We start from the raw sequence: 17,587 nt of genomic DNA, 5'->3' as shown, positions 1-17,587 counted from the left end.
ACCAGCAGAGCAAAGGAAAGAAATAGAGGTTGACTTTCGAAGCTGTAAATTTACTATCAGGATTGTTCATCTTTAAAGATACTGTTTTGACTCTCAGAAGACATTTTTTTTAATGTCAAAATAAATAGCATTTGACATTTTAAAATATAATTAGTATTGAGCATTTGCTGCAGGGTGGGTAGGAGAAGCAGCTGGGCATGTGGAGGAGGCGTGGTTTCTGGTGCCCCCTGTTTATTACACTTTTGGAATGATGGCAAAAGGTGGCAATGGCTGCGTCTTTGGGTCTCTTTAGTCTCCAGCTGTGAACATGTGATTAATCATCTCATGGACAACAAAAGATTTTCCCCGGGACCAGCAGTGATGTCTGTGTGCTCACAAGGCCCTGACATTGCATTCTCTGTGCTCAGCCACGTCCAGGGAGCTCACCAAGAAGCCTCCACACGTCTGCTGCTACTGTTGACCTGCAGCTGACTTCCTACCTCGGGTGGGTGTGCCCCAGTGCTCTTCCTCACAAAAATGAGGGATATGGTACTTGGGAGTTTGCAAAAGCTCTTTGAAATTTCAAATGCAAGTATTATCAATGTGCAAATTATTATAATTCTCTCTGAGTTGCTGCCTTCTATTTACAAACAGCTGAGCCTCTTCCTCCCACTTCTGGGTGAGACATAGAAAGGGCACTGAAACCAGCCTCAAAAGTCCCAAAGGAAACATGTGTTGCCTGAAACATGGATAATGAGGAGTGCTACTTGCAGCTTAAGAAAAGGCAGGTTGTATCTGCTACCAAAGTTTCAGGCTATTTGGCTAAAATCCCTCCTTGTATAAGGGTGTATAAGGGTGAATTTAACTCAGCTGACAAATGCTTTTCTTTTCTTTTTTTAAAGATTTTATTTATTTATTTGACAGAGAGAGACACAGTGAGAGAGGGAACACAACTGGGGGAGTGGGAGAGGGAGAAGCAGGCTTCCTGCTGAGCAGGGAGCCCGATGTGGGGCTCGATCCCAGGACCATGGGATCATGACCTGAGCCAAAAGCAGATGCTTAACGACTGAGCCACCCAGGCGTCCCTGACAAATACTTTTCAATTCAAATTTGAACTGAGAGAGCTGTCTTAGTCAAAATTATTTTTCAGAATCTTCTTTCTCTAATAGCTTGTTGGAATTGAAGTTGCTTTAGAAAGAAATCTTGTTTTATTTTTAACCAGTTGAAAACATACCGTGGCAAGAACATGAACTCTACCATTGGAATGCCCATTTCCACCATTTTCAAAATGGATAGGGCTGGTCGAGAGCTGGAATGACACTTGTGGAGGTTTTCTGAGCTGCTTTCCATCATGCGCTTGGTGAAATGTGGCAAAGCATATGGATGGCTGGTGATTCATCTCGCTGTACGGTTTCCTGGGGAAAGCTGAGATGCATTCAGATTGCACAATTCCCCGCGCTGTACCCTGTTGAAGCTTTTGCTTTAATGGAACAAGAATTTGCTCTATTTCAGACTTTCAGAATATGATCCTAGAAATGTTTTCTAAATGAATGTCTTCCTCAATTTTTGTCTTTGTGTGGCCCCATCTCTGTTTTGTAGTTTCACTTAGAAGGGTCCTACCCTATCTTGGTAGTTGGGGAGGGATGTTTTAGCTTATATATTCGGTGGTGCTGTCACAGGTCAGAGGGCACTGCCCCATGTGTCTGTAAGAGTGTAGGTGTCCCTGAGTGGAGGGGCATTGTAAAGTCAGGAGGAGTATTTCAACAAATAGATGGCAGTATGTAACTTAGTGATGGTGGAAGGTAAATATTTAGGAAATAGAAGCTGTTGATTGCAAGAACTAATTTTGTGGGAGGCCAGGGTCAAGTGTATGTACTAACAGTCTTTGATTTATCAGCGTTATTCAAAAATTGAGCTTAATTTACAAAATGCTAAGTGGTTGTGTTTGTTCTTTCCTTGGAGAGTACATCTTTCACGTCAGACTTCAAAGCATCAATGCTATGAATGGAAGAAGCTTGAGATATGGATGCTTTTCCTAACAATGCTAAATGTGGAAAATCAGAAAATTTAAATATTTATCTGACATCCATATAATGGAAAATGGTGAGCCATTGGGAATTATTTTGCTTAGTTTGTTTAATTTTAAACTATTAAAATGCTTAATTTCAGGAAAGATTATTTTACATAGTTAAACGAAAAACAATCAATATAAATACGTATGCTATAGTTCCATTTCTTTAAACCTACCAAGAATATTAGGTTGAGCCATATGAAATTGCTGTTTTGTCAAATGTTGTCAGAACTGTTTGATATCAGCAATTTCAGATGGTTTAGGTATAAGAGAAAACCCATATATACACACACACATATGTACATGCCACACATATACATGTTTAATATGCACACACACATATACGTGGAAGATAATTGTCAAAAATTCTGGATGGTGATTACAGGCAGTTTAAAACTTTTTTTCTTTTTTTTAATATATACTTTCTAGAATGAATGTGAATTACTTTTTCAATAAGAGATGGAGAAAGAAAAGTTTTCCAGATGCTCCAGAGGCAGAACCTTTCATTGTGGAGAGGTGTTGGGCTTTGAGCTTTATCTACATTGTTTGTCAGTAGAAGATTGGAGGATTTTTGGTCTCTGATCTCCAGAGTTCTTTAGAAATGACCAGGTTTGGTGAAAATACCTACCCTACTCTTCTCTTCTCTTCCCCAAGTAGATTCCCCCAACTAATCCATGAGATCTCCTGTTATGTAGAAGCGTTTGGCATTAAGTAGGTGCTCAATAAATATTTGTGGATGATTGATTGAGTGAATACATGAAGGGGAGCATGGTTAAATAATCATTGTCTAATACATTCTGCAATTTGGCTGATTTCTTCTCGATTACTAACTGACCCAATTTTTCCAAAGAATAGGATGTGTCTAAGTTGTAAGTCCGCACACACACACAATGCTGAGAGGCAAGTACGGTCAGTTAAAACAGACAGAAACGAAAACACTGGATCAATTCTGTCGATTTGGTCTAGATATACTTTCACCTACATAGAATATAAAATATCTGGGTGAAAATCTTAGCTCGTTATACATTTCTGGAAGGTGTTAGAATTCCTGGCCTTTTAGCATGCAGATATTTCTAAAGCTGCTTGACCTCTAGGGCTGTTGTTTTACCCCTCTTCTTCCTCCTCTTAGGATTGACTTTAGTGCCCAATTTCCCTTTAAGTGGCTATCCACGTCTACTTTGCAATGATAGGAGGATGAAAAAAATGGGAGAAAGGAGGAGGGAGGGGCAGAAATAGAGGGACAAGGACAGAGGGATTTTTAATCATGTGAGATCACTCATTCCTCTTTTTAGCAAATGTTTATTAAAAAGCTCCCAAGAGGTGATAGACACTGGGAAGGGTATGTGCTCTGGTAAGCACTGTGAATTGTGCAAGACTGTTGAATCTCAGATCTGTACCTCTGAAACAAATAATGCAATATATGTTAAGAAAAAAAAAAGAAGAAGAAGGTAGCGGGAGGGGAAGAATGAAGCGGGGGAAATCGGAGGGGTAGACGAACCATGAGAGACGATGGACTCTGAAAAACAAACTGAGGGTTCTAGAGGGGAGGGGGGTGGGAGGATGGGTTAGCCTGGTGGTGGGTACTGAGGAGGGCACATTCTGCATGGAGCACTGGGTGTTATGCACAAACAATGAATCATGGAACAGTACATCTAAAACTAATGATGTAATGTATGGGGATTAACATAACAATAAATTAAAAAAAAGCAAAAAAAAAAAAAAAAGCTCCCAAGAGGATATTGATCATTTACCAGCTGACACGATCAGTGGAGCATTATTTCCATCCTGTGATTATCTCTAAGTGACGCATGCCAACTTAGATGGGTTCTGAGCCTCTGAGTAGAGCATGTCCTGAAATTAACTTGAATAACCTAATTTCTACCTTCCCGTAGATCTGTTCTTACACACTGTGTAAAGGGCAAAACAGAAGTGAAACAAGAAAGATTAACAAGGTCTGTGCCAGCTGTTAGAGGAGAAGTCATTGTTTGTCTGCATTTAAGGAGAAAAGGACACTGTTTGTCAGCATGGGGTGCCTCGGAGTCGCTGGAGCTAATGATCATCCTGAGAATTGAGCTGTGGGGCGAGTTGCCCATTGACCGGCCCTGACTGCTCTCGCTGACAGGTGCTAATGGGAGGGGGCAGGACACAGCTGCCTGAACAGGAATCCCATTATCCTTTGCTGGGTATTGATTCACCCTGTGGGATGTTTCCTTTCTGGCTGTGTTAATTTTCAGAGTGCACATTTGCCTCTTTCTCAGCACAGAGAAACAGAGAGCGTCAGAGGTACTGGGGGCAAATGTAATGGGCTCTGCCTTCCAGTCTGCAGAGGTTCTGTCTGTGGGGATGTAGACTCCTCTAATTACAGTGCCTGCTAGGGGACGAGGTCTGGAAGAATAGCTTTGCCACTACTAATATAATTGCCCTGAGGTGCATAGCAAATTAATCTAATGACATGAGGTGCATTTTGAAAGTTGGTTTTTTTTTTCCCCATGTATAAACAGTACTTCTCATTTTAAACTTGATGTTTTTGCAGAGAAAATCCAGGAAGTGATCCAGCAGTTGGAATCTTGGCCATCGACAGTCATCTGAACATTTTCCCTGTCTTCTTTGTTTACACGTAGGCCTTCTGAAAGTCTTTAGGGATAATTTAGAGGTGATCTTTGCCTTTGGCCGCACTCTGTGATTTGGTGGTTTGTGCCGAAGGGCAATATGTGGGTGGGGCGGGTTTATTATAATTAAAATTACTGAATATAACGTTTAAAGACATCTTATTATGCAGGTAAATCATGGCAGATTGTAGGTTGAAGAATTACATATGACAGACACAATGCTGAGTACCCAAGGGGCGTCTCAGTCACCTCACTGGACATGCTAGGCCTCAGCCGGCCCATGTCGTTTAGAGAACATCTGCCTGTTAAAGAAATCTTCCTTACATCGAGCAAAAACCTGCATTCTTGTCAGTTGTATGCACGCGCGTGTGTGTGTGTGTTGTGTGTCAAGACAGTGGCATTTTAGGGACGCCTGGGTGGCTCAGTCGGTTAAGCGTCTGCCTTCGGCTCAGGTCATGATCCCGGGGTCCTGGGATCGAGCCCCACATGGGTTTCCCTGCTCCGCGGGGAGCCTGCTTCTCCCTCTCCCACTCCCCCTGTTTGTGTTCCCTCTCTCGCTGTGTCTCTGTCAAATAAATAAATAAAATCTTAAAAAAAAAAAAAGGACAGTGGCATTTTAGGTACATTTACATACTTGGGCATCCAGTTTAGTTCACAAGCGGCCCCAATTTCTGTCAGCTCCTGGGTCTGTGTTTTGTCATGATGCAGGAGCTGCACGAGGCCTTACCTTGGAAGGAACGCCAGTCTCATGGCCACTGTGGAGTCCTAGCCTCCGCCTGCCTGTTTCTCTGGGAGCCAGGGCCTCTCAGCGCTGTGTTCATGTCTCTGAATTGCAGTATAGGCTTCTTTAGCTCCTTTGCTTCTCCTCCTCGGGGACAGGTGAGGCAAGGCAAGGAGGGGGCTGTTCCAGCACTACCAGCCACGAGTTCCGTTCCCTAGGAGTAGATTTCTACTGCCAGTCGCGGTGCTCTGTCTGATGAGAAAGATTCGTTTCGGAGGTTTAAGCCAAAGGCAAAAGACGAGGTAGGGATGAATAGAAATTGTTCTCATACTGGTGGTGTGATCCTTCCCCCACAGTAAGTTCAAGACATTTTATATTCCCTACTTCGTGACTTTGTGGAAGAGTTCCATGGTAATCTGGTGGTAGCATTATAACTTATTTGATAAATTGGGGACTGAGGGCATGGAGCTTGTCTGTTCAAGAGCTGGAGAGGAACCTAGGTCTGGTTTTGGTAAAAATATCTAGAACTTGGTTGAGAAGAGAGACTGCATCTTTTTTTTTTTTTTTTAATGTATTATATTTTTCTGGGTATACAAGTAATTATGTAGCTTTTGTAGGAAATTTAAAAATATAAAAAATGACAATCATCCATAATTCTGCTATTCAGAAATAATAACCGTCATTACTATTTTGATAATTTCTGCCCATTTCTAATTGTGTGATTTTGTATCCTTTTGATCATTTGCTATTTTACCAAAAACATTTCCCCACAGCATTAAAAACTCTTTAAGGATGTATGTGCTCAGAGACGGAGTAATCTTCAGGGCAAGGAAGGACACTGGGGGAGGCAGTACACCCCCCCCAGACCTGCAGCACTGTGGATGGAGGGATGAGTTCTCCAAAGCAGGTAGAAAACACTAATGGACACAGTTTGGGTGCCTTTCTAACCTTTAGGAGAGTTCTTCCTTCCTGTCCTACTTGATGAAATGGGAAGGGAGTTAGACGTGAATGAGGAGCTTCATAGTGGTCTCATGCCTGAGAGAAGCGGGTGACTGGTATAGAAGGATAGAAGAAGGGCCCCCAAAGATTCTTGGAGAGCTGAAGAGAATAAAGCTGAAAGCTCCTCACATGAAATTGATGATGTGCATGTGGGCACAGAGGAGCCTCATATCTCTGCGGGGGAGTGTTGTTGAGAAACTGCTCAGAGGCACGGGACTCAGATTCACACCCCCAGCTATGCAAGGTCAGTACTCTGCCCCTCTCCGGCATGATACTGCAAGTAGGTGATTTATTATAAAATAGTTGTCAAAAGGCATTCGACCTTTGCAGATTTACTCCAAGCACAAATGGAGAGTTAGAACATGAAAATTAAAAGGTACATAGATAATACCCACCAGAAGAAATGATGCCACAAAGCCCAAGAAGTACATATACACATAGTTGTGCATAGACTCAAAGATTAAGGGAAATGTGGCCTTTCTGAGAGAAGGACTCCATGGAAGAATGTAGGGCCTCCCAGTAGAGATCATAAAAGTAAGGAGATCAAAATCATTAGGGAAACAAGACTCTTCTTACAAGAAGCTGATACATATATGGCTGAAGACACATTTGGGGACATGAAAAGTGAGTTTTAGAGAATGAGCAAATGAAACAAAAGGAAACAATTACAAAAGGTTATAGAAGAAATCATTGGTAGTGAAGACAGATAAAGGATATCTCATATAAGCATAATTGTGCCTGGAATAGAGAAAGAAAAAAATGTAAGAAAAAATTTTAAATGATATTTTTAAATTTCTGATTTTTTTTTTTTTTATGTAGGCTCCCAGCATGGAGCCCATAAATTCATGATTTTTTTTTTTTTAAAAAAGGATTAGAATCCTCAGATTCAAGGAGTATAACATGTCCCAGGAAACACAAATTTGGTAAAAAAGAAACTACCCTACCATGCTTTATTAAAGTTAATAGAGAGAATTCTGTGGCACACGGGAAAATCAACTTACTTCTTGGGGGGAAAAAGTCATGGTATCCCTAAACCTTTTAATAGCACTCAAATGTGAAAGGCAGTGGGACAGTGTGTACTACATTCTTAGAGATGAAAATGTGACTTAAGATGTTTATCTGCAAACCAGCAGCCATTCAGGTATAAAGACAACAGAGAGGTCTTCTCAAGCATTCAGAAACTCAGGGTATATGGTCCTCAGTAGTCCTTCTGGAAAAAAAAATAGCCATGAGATAATAAACTGGAGGATGGAGGGAGAGGGAGGATGGGAAGGAGGAGGGGGAGGTTGGGAGGGTGAAGGAGGATGGAAGAGGAGGGTAGGAAGGGGAAGAAGGATGAGGGGGAGGTTGGATGGGAGGATGGGGAGGGAGGAGGGAGGGAAAGAGAAGAGAGGAGGGGTTTCAGGAGGAGAGTGAGGATGGAAGGAAGGAGGGAGGGGAGGATAGAAGAGGGAAGGAGGATGGGAGAAGAGGGTAGGATGAGAAAAGAAGGGAGGGAGGAGGGAGAGGGAGGGAGAAAGACATGGAAAAGACTGGTGGTAGTATTGAATTCACTGAAAATGAGACCCGAAGTTGAACAACTGTGGAGAACATGATTGGAAAATAGAATGTGTTATAAAATATTATAATAGTAAACTAACAAAACATTGAATGTAAGTGGGGAGATAAGCTGGGGATATTTAAGGAATATATCCAAACAAAGATACATAGAAAGGATAACTTTAATAGAGGAGATGGTGATGTACCAAGGAAATGCAAATAAAAATAAAGCAGAGATGTAAAATTCATGGTTAGCCAGTTTTAACTAAAAACAAAAACTCTTAAAGAGAAAGACTATATAATGACGAAGCTTACAGTCCACGATAAAGATCTGTCCTGAATGTTCATGCACTAAATGTGAAAAAAGTCATTTCAAAAAAAGGAAATAGGAAGGAAGCAAAATGAAAATACAGTGGAATAAGTAAATGGTTGTTTACCTTTCTTAGATCATGATTTATCAAGTGAGAACAAGGAAACACGTAGAAAATCAGATGATAATCATAAGAGGGTATGCATTGATTGATCCTATGATAAGCCACAAGGAAAATGAGGTTCTGAAAGTAGGAGGAGTTGAGGCATTATGTAGAAGCCAGAAGTGAGCCCTCAGGGCAGACACCGCAGGTGACCCCACCAGGATTCATTGGCTCTCTGCTTTATTAGAGGATCCCCAGGTGTGTTTGGGGGGCAGCGTCCCCAGCTACAAACACGCAGACTGAGTTTCGGCGAGGACCGCCATGTGATACACATCTGGCCAAGCAGGTGTAAACCCAGGGTTCTGGAAAACCTTCGCTTTGCAGATAACAGCACTACCCCTTGTTTTCCACTTTTGTTTTCTTCCTGCTTCCTGCTGGGAAAGCAAATGTGACACCTGCGGGAAAGATGAAAAAAAACACAAGGAAAAAGACAGTACATACTTAAGTCATTTATCAGGACCCACAAAATGGAGGCCACCCCATGGCCCCAGTCACAGATCTAAACTGGTCAGCCTGCACTTTATGGGGCTACCTCGCTGGTAGAGACCTCGAGAACACCGGTCCCAGCACTCTGGCTCAGCTTTCGCTCGCTTACTTGACCCTAGAAAATAGGACCTTCTAGTCTTCTAAGGAAAGCCCTGACCTCCTTGCCAGCCATGCCTGATTCTGCGTTGTCTCTCCTAATTCTGTATAAAACTCAATTCTTGCCCAAAATCTCCCAGGAGGAGGATTCCCATCCATGGATTGTTTTCCTGGAATAAAGGACATCCAACTCCGTACTGACTTTAATGTTGTCACTTGACAGAAGTAAGGTGTGGGCTGCACCTTGCTGTGATCCCTAGTGATCCTGACATACTAGGGATCCGCTCTGCTGAGGAGACAGGAGGGGCTGCCTCTGCGAGGCCAAAATCTCACCGATCTCTGTTGAAGTCACTGAAGTTCTCTCTTGTTGCAATTAAATGATCACTGATAGACTATCTGATGGAAAACAAGTCCCCCTATAACTCAGAAATGGGAAAAATAAAAACCAAACCCTGAAATAGCAGAGTATTAAGAAATAATTATCATGAAAATACTACGTTTCAGACTTTTCTGATAAAATGGTGAGCTAGGTACCGAGACTGACCCTCCTTTTAAACATAACTAAATATTCTAACTAAACGTATTAAAGAAAACATCTTTTTTTTTTTTTTAAGATTTATTTATTTATTTGAGAGTGCGTGTGCACGGGGAGGGAGGGGCAAAGGGAGAGGCAGAAGCGGACTCCCGCTGAGTTTGGAGCCTCCATGGGGCTCGATCTCAGGACCCAGAGATCATGACCTGAGCCGAAACCGAGAGTCAGATGCCTAGCCAGCTGAGCCACCCAGGCGCCCCTAAAGAAAACATCTTCCTAAGTGCACTAATGAGCTGGCAGTAAAGTAAGCTATTTAGGCTAGAAAAATGAGGGAGAAAAACAAAAAAAAACTTAGATGAGTCGAATCCTGCAGGTGAACTTTCCCCCAGGGTATCTCTGAAGCTGGTGAATTTGCATTTTAGTTTAATAGTGTGGGGCACTAGAAACAGGAGACACAACCTGGGTCCCGCAAGATGAACCATATAGTAGGAATGCCTTCTCTCATAAATCTGGGACCTAAAAGGACCATGCATTCAAATGTTAAGGATGAAACAAAAATATATCCCCCTCCACACACTCACTTACCAGTCTTGGACCTGAACAAGGGGAAAAGAGGGGTTCATGGGGTAAGCTAGGTAGGATAAAAAAAACAGCCCTCAGTTGAGTTTGTAGCCCAAATCCCTTCCCTCTGGGTGGTCCCAAAGAACTCAAAACAGACATTCAAATTGGAAGGATCCTTGAGTAATAGTGTCCTGGGGCACCTAGTAGAACAAGTGGAAATTCTCCATGGAGGAATCCAACTTCTTCCCAGCCCTCAGAGGATTCCTACATGTAAAATCCCAAGAAGAATGATCACATAACAGCAAAAATATGAGAAGAAAGAAAAAGACACCACTGAAGAAGGGAATTAGAAGAAACAGAATGGAACTATAGGGTCAACATCTGTGTTTTTTTTCCTTATTGCTAGAGGCTCATTAGGAATATAGAGGTTTCAGGCACTTCATGGAAACAGAAATACAAGGTCCTATTGTAGAGAAGCAAATAGCATTTAAGTGCCTGTGGGATTAAATCATCTCCACTACCAATATATAGACCAGTGTTTGTGGTCAGGAGCAGTATGCATCAGCAGCAGGAAGGTTCACCTGGGATGAAACATGTCCCTCCTAAACTGAGCCATATTCACTGAATGTTTTCCTTCTCCTTGCAAGAACAAAATACCCAGCTCATCTTGAATCCAGATGTCCTCTAGGGGATTGTGTGTACAAGAGAAGACCCAGTGCTTTGTTCAAAAGTGTGTGTCTTGCTCCTGGGTGAAGTAACAAGGGGATGGTAGCTTAAACACTATCCCTTTTGTATTGGTTATTTTGTGGTTGAAGTTTTCCTGTCTATAAGTTTACGGGGTGGAATGAGGCAGTCCTTTAATATCTGTCCATCTCCAACATTCTGTGATTTTTGCAATTTCTCTGTAATGTCTAGTATAATTTCTCGAACATCACAGACCCTTGAAAAGTGGTGCTGTGTTAATTCTAACGGAAGTCAGTAGACTGAGCAAGTCTTATGGGAAGAAGCCATGACTGCCTAGGACAGGGTCCCAGGTCAGTTTCCAACTGTGATATTTAAGAAGTGGTAAAGTTTAGGTTACCTGGACACCCAGCTTATATATTTCTGAGATTAGCATGGCCCTGGAATATAAGGGGTTACAATGTTCCTTTAAGTTTGTAATTATAAAAATGAAAATAAGATGTGAGCAAGGGTAAGAGAGGAAACTTCAAAGTAAGTTTGGAAGACTAGAAAAAAAACTTGAAAAAAACTCAACAAGAAAAAAATTAAAATATATTATTAATTTTTTTTTAAAGATTTTATTTATTTATTTGAGACAGAGTGAGAGACAGAGAGCATGAGAGGGAGGAGGGTCAGAGGGAGAAGCAGACTCCCTGCTGAGCAGGGAGCCCGATGCGGGACTCAATCCCGGGACTCCAGGATCATGACCTGAGCCGAAGGCAGTCGCTTAACCAACTGAGCCACCCAGGCGCCCTAAAATATAATTATTATTGAAACACTATGAAGAGAGAATGAATACATTACGGTGCAAAAATAAATCAAATCTGAGAGGCAAGATATTATTTTTTTAGTTGGAAGTATATGGGAGAAACAACTAGATTCCTACTTAGAGAGCAACAGGTCATTTTAATAAAAGTGTCTGTCACTGAATCTCCGTTGGTCTTGCAAGATTTCTAATGAAACCAGTTTGGATATAAATTGTTAATTAGTGTGCCAAATGTGGATTGTTATTCAGCGTGATTTAGCAAGGTTGTCCATCAGGAGGGCCACAGCTTGACGTAGATGCTAAACCAAGTAGAAAAAGTTTTTATAGGGGTGTTTCCCTGGTACAATGGAAAATGTGAATTTGAGGAAAATCAGGAACAATACAGTAATATTCTGCAACCAGTTATTGCCATTGGGCTTGAATTATTTACTTCCACAACGCCAAGAATTTTGTGTCCAATCTATCGATTTTGTATTAACACTCATTTTCCTCTGCCTTCCCACTTATCTCCCCTTGTATAGTCCTCAACCTCCCAGACCTAGGAAATAGGTCCCTAAATTTCTCTCCCTCTCAAGACTCGCTCATTATACTTTGGGTTGTCATTGGCTTAATGTTCTCCTAACATCTGCTTGTTAATGGCCTCCCCCTTCATCAACATTTCTTAGTGGCTCTGTTAAGTTACCCTTTTATCCAAGATCCTTCCTAAATCCACTGCAATCAGTGTTTCCAGTTTTAGAGCCCACAACTCTCCATCTATTTTAATCTATTAATGTATGTCAGTCACTTTTTAAGTGCTTTATAAATTAACCTGTTTAATCCTCATAGTAGTCCTATGCTATAGATTCTATTTTTATCTCCATTTTATGGATGAGAAGACTGAGACCAAGAATAAGTCACTTGCCCAAGGTCATTTAGCATGTGTATATCAAAGCCAGGACATGAACCCCAAAACTATTGTAACCAAGCCCTAATTCCTGGGTATTATTCAACCTGCCTCCATGTGTATAAACTATACTCCATTACACAAAATAGTATAATGCTGCATGGCATTTGTACATCACTTTACCATTCACAAAACTATCTTCATATACTTTTTTTCCCCATTTGATCCCTTTATGATCCTTTAAGAGAAATATTAGCTCCATTTCCCAACTCCCCCCTCCCGCCCCCCGGGGCGAGAAACTGAGTTTTAGGGATGTGTTCCTGGGTATAGGGCAATGCTGCCAGGTCTCAGAGTTCAGAATATTATACTTCATCTAATGAAAACCTTCATCTTACTACCATTCAGATTTTAGGGAGAGGTCATTCAGAGTATCAGATTTGGAAGGACTGGCTTGAAATGAAAGCCTGTGTGAAAACAATATGAAAGCACACATTCTTGAAATATGAAAATCAGTGCTGAAGTGAAGGAAAGTGGACTGGAAGGCCGAGGTTATTTAACACGAAGTGATAAAGCAAAAATTTCATTGCTTTTTGGTGACAAGGATAATATGCTGGACTAGTGAAGCAATGCATTCCTTCTGCTAGATTCAAAAGCTAGTTTTTTGGAATCATTGTTAGAAGATAGAATGTGTGTGTGTGTCTGTGTGTCTGTGTGTGTATGTGTTGGCAACAAAAGTAGTCAAGTACTCTGAGGAAAGCGTCCTAGGCGCTTCACTGGGAAATGAGGACTTCTGAGGAATGCACTAACCACTCTGCTTGTAGACTTTCCAGCCAGTGAGCTGCAGCCTCCAGCTGGGTTTCTGACCTCCAGCCCAGCCATCCCCTCTCCCTGCAGACAGGCTGGCCCCCAGCCCAAACCCTGCCATCTATTTTGAAACCAAGGGACCTCCCTTGAATTCTGTACAGGTTATTCCTCTAATTCCTCCAATTTCGACCCAAAGTTTTACATCTATCTTCCAGTCCCTGGCACCACATGTGTAAATGTAGGGCAGAATTTACCCCCGCCTAGAGTCTCTGTTTAATGTTCTCCATCCTTAAATTCATCTATTTTAGCTTTACATTTAAGAAATCCTAATCTAAGTCTCTGTATTTAATGGTGAAATTTAGGTCTGTTTAATAAAACATGAAAATTGTACCTCCCTCCACCAAATTTGACTTTGGCTTTGTAATAAAGAGTGACAGACCTGGTTACTAGGCATCCTCATGTGCAAGACTTGGGCAACTATCCTGTAATTCTCTGACACAGGCAGATCACTGCTGCTTAGCAGTTCATAATATAGGCACAGCTAAGAAGATGTGGCTAATTCTTGGAAGACTTTGGGAAGTTGCATGGAAAGGAGGCCCTCTGTTTTTGTTCACGAGGGATGTCAGTGTGTAGTATTTTGTAATGCCTTTGTTTGGTGTTGGTATCATTGTGATGCTGGCCTCATAAAATGACTCAGGATATGCTCCTTTTTTTTTTTAATTTTTTTTTTTTATGTAAGAGTTTGTGCACAATGGATATAGTTTTTTCCTTGCATGTTTGTTAGAATTCACCAACAAAGCTGTCTGAGCTGGGGTTTCAGGAGAAGTTTTTTAGGTATAAATTTAATTTCATACATAATTTGAATATAGGCTTCAAATGGAGGGCTTTATAAGTATCAAGTCTCAAATATTGTTTCTTCTCATTTCAGTGTTGATACTTTGTATCTTCCAAGAAATTTTTTCAATTTCATCTGTGTTGTTGAATTTATTGTCATGAAGTTATTTACAGTATTTCCTTACTTTCCATATGTAGAAAGAAAGTCTGTAGTGAGGTCTGTTCTTTTGTCCCTGGTGTTGATACTCCATATGTTCTCTGTTTTCTGGTCATTCTGGTGAAAGATTTGTCAGTTTTACTGATGTTTTCATTAACCAGTTTTTAGTTTCACTGATTTTTTATTCTTTTTTCACATTACTGATTTCTGCTTTAAAAAATCATTTCCTCTTATCATTTGAGTAAAATTTATTCTTTATCTTCTAGTTTCTTGAAGTAGGAAATGAGATAATGTATTTGATTTGGTATTTTTTTTCTTTTCTAATATAAGCATTTAATGCTAAGAAGTTTTCTTTAAACATTGCTTTAGCTGAAAGCTGCAGTGCTGAAATTCTAACATGTTGGTTTTTAATTTTCATTAAGTTGAAATTATTTCCTGAATCCTCTGTAATTTCTTTTTTGACTCCTGAGTTATTTGTAACTTACGTAATGTGATTTCCAAGTATTTGGGGATCCTCCAGATATACCAGATTTCTGGTATTGATTTCTAGTCTAATTCCACTGTGGTTAGAGAAGTTACTTTGTATGATTTTAGTTCTCTTAAAATTGTTGAGACTTATTTTATGGCTCATCATATGATCTATCTTTTGAATGTTCCATGTGTGCCTCAAGAGCATAGTGTTGAATGGAGTTTCCTGTGAATATCCATTAGGTCAATTTGGTTGATGGTTTTGGTCAAGTCTTCTAAATCCTTATGATTTTTTTTTAATTGCTCTATCAATTACTGAAAGGTGTTGAAATCTCCAACTGTGATTATAGATTTGCCTATTTCTCCTTCCAGTTTTGTAAGCTTCTGTTTCATGCATGTTGAAGCATTTTTATTATGTGCCTATACATTTAGGATTTTTGTAGTCCATTGTTATTGTGTGTACCTATGCATCTCCAGTAATAATCCTTATTTTGAACAACTGCTTTGATATGCTTGTAGCCATTCCATATTTCCTTTGATTAACGTTTGCATTTGTACTTTTTAAAAATAATTTTATTCTTAGTTTATCCTTGTTTTTATATTTAATTTAGATTATTATAGATAGAATATAGTTGAGTCTTTTTTCCCCTTTTAATCCAATTTAACAGTTTCTGCCTTTAATTGGGGAATTTTGTCCATCTACTTTTATCGTACTAATAGATATGTTTGAGATTAAGTCCATTCTCCTGCTATTTGTTATGTATTTTACCATCTGTTCTTTACTTGTTTGCTTGCTTGCTGCCTTTTGTGGATTCATTGAGTTTTCTAATGGTTCTATTTTATCTTTACTATTGGATTAACAGTTGTTCCTCTCATTTTTTTAGTAACTGCTGCTGCAGTTAATATTATATGATTTTAATTTATCATAGTCCGTACTCAAATAATGTCTTACCACTTCAGTTTTAGTGTGAGAATCTTATTACAGTGTACTTCCAATAACACCTTCTTTTCCTTTGTGGCATTATTTTCATACCTTTTACTTGTACATACGCTATAAACCACATAACACATTTTTATTCTTATTTTTATTATTATTGCTTTAAACAGTCACTTATCTGTTTTGGATATTAAAAATAAATAAAATGTATTTCTATAACAACCTACACATTTACCATTCTTAGCACTCTTCATTCTGTCTTGTATATCTAAATTTTCATGTGCTATTATTTTCCTTCTCTTTGAAGAAGTACCTTCTTAATTTCTTGTAGAGCAGGTCTAACAGTAGCAAATTATCTCTATTTTGTCTCAAATATACCTTTATATTCACTTTTGAAAGACATTTTTTGCTGTATAAAGAATTCTAGGTGGCTCAGTCAGTAAAGCATCTGCCTTCAGCTCAGGTCATGATCCCAGGACCCTGGGATCGAGTCCCATGCTGGGCTCCCTTCTCAGTGGGGAGTCTGCTTCTCCCTCTCCCTCTCCCCTTCCCCCTGCTCATGCTCGTTCTCTCTCTCTCTCTCTCAAATAAATAATAACTAAAATCTTAAAAAAAAAAAGAATTCTAGGTTGATAACTTTTTAGTATTTTATAAATGTGTTTCTTCATTGTCTTCTGGTTTGCATAGTCTCTGGTGAGATGTCTGCTTTAATTGGTATGTTTGCTCCTTTTTATTTATTATGTCTTTTTTATCTTGATTTTAAGATTTTCCTTATCACTTATTTTCAGTAATTTTTTTTTTTATTTCTTTATCCATTCATCAGTTGAAACACATAACTGTCTTACAGATTGGCTGTCCTGACCCACCAACAGTGAATGAGAATTCCTGTGGCTCCACATCCTCACCAGCATTTGGTGTCGTCGGTGTTCCAGATTTTGACCAATCTCATAGGTGTGTAGTGGTATTTCACTGTTGTATAATTTGCATTTCCTTGATGATATGTGATGTGGACATCTTTTTATAGGCTTAGGTGCCATCTGTGTATCTTCTTTGGTGAAGTGTCTGTTAAGGTCTTTGGTCTGTTTTGTTGATGATGACACGGATGTTAAATGTTATTTTCTAGTGCCTTAGGTTTCTGCAACTGTGTCCATTCACTTTCTTAGTCTGTCTTCTGTCTTGTTCAGATTTGGTAGTTTCTATTGTTCCCACTTCAAGTTCACTGATTTAATTTCCTCTTTCCCCTCTGTGATTGAGCCGATCCATTGAATTTTTTATTTTGGTTATTGTATTTTTTAAGTTAAAATATTTCCACTTGGTTCCTTTTTATATCTTCTGTTTCTTTGCTGAGGCTTTCTATTTTTAAATTCATCTCAAGCTTGTTCATAACTGCTTTTTGAAGCATTTTCATGATGGTTGCCATAAAATCTTTGTTAAATAATTCTAATTTCTCTGTCATCTTGGTGTTAGAGTCTATTGACTTTTTCCCCCTCACTTAGAGATCTTCCTGTTTCTTAGTGTGATGAATCATTTTTGATAGAAACCTAGACATTTTAAATATTATATTTTGAGATCTTGGATCTTTCTAAACCTTCTGTTTTATCTGGCTTCCTCTAGCACTGTTCCTCCAGGGGAAGGGGGTGACACCACCTCATTCCTGTGGGGCGGGGATAGAAATCCAGGTTCCTCACTCAGCCTTTAATGATGTATGGGTGGGGGAGGGGCTTCTCATTCCTGTTGAGTGTGGGTGGGATTTCTAGCTCTTTACTGTTAGCATCCAGGAAAGGGGTGTTAGGAGTGCCTCATTGCTGATCCTCTTGTGGCCTCATTGGACACCTTGGGCAGGTGGCTTCTTTACCACTGAGCACTGGTAAAATTTCTGTCTGTATTCTAGGTCTCCTTTGGTGCTGCCCCTGTGGTGGTGAGGAGGGACATCTAGTTACTGCTGGGTAGGG

Source organism: Neomonachus schauinslandi, chromosome 10 (genome assembly GCF_002201575.2).
Source record: "Neomonachus schauinslandi chromosome 10, ASM220157v2, whole genome shotgun sequence".
Lineage (NCBI taxonomy): Eukaryota > Metazoa > Chordata > Mammalia > Carnivora > Phocidae > Neomonachus > Neomonachus schauinslandi.
The sequence above is the reverse complement of the archived record's forward strand: the minus strand, read 5'-3'. Positions refer to the sequence as shown.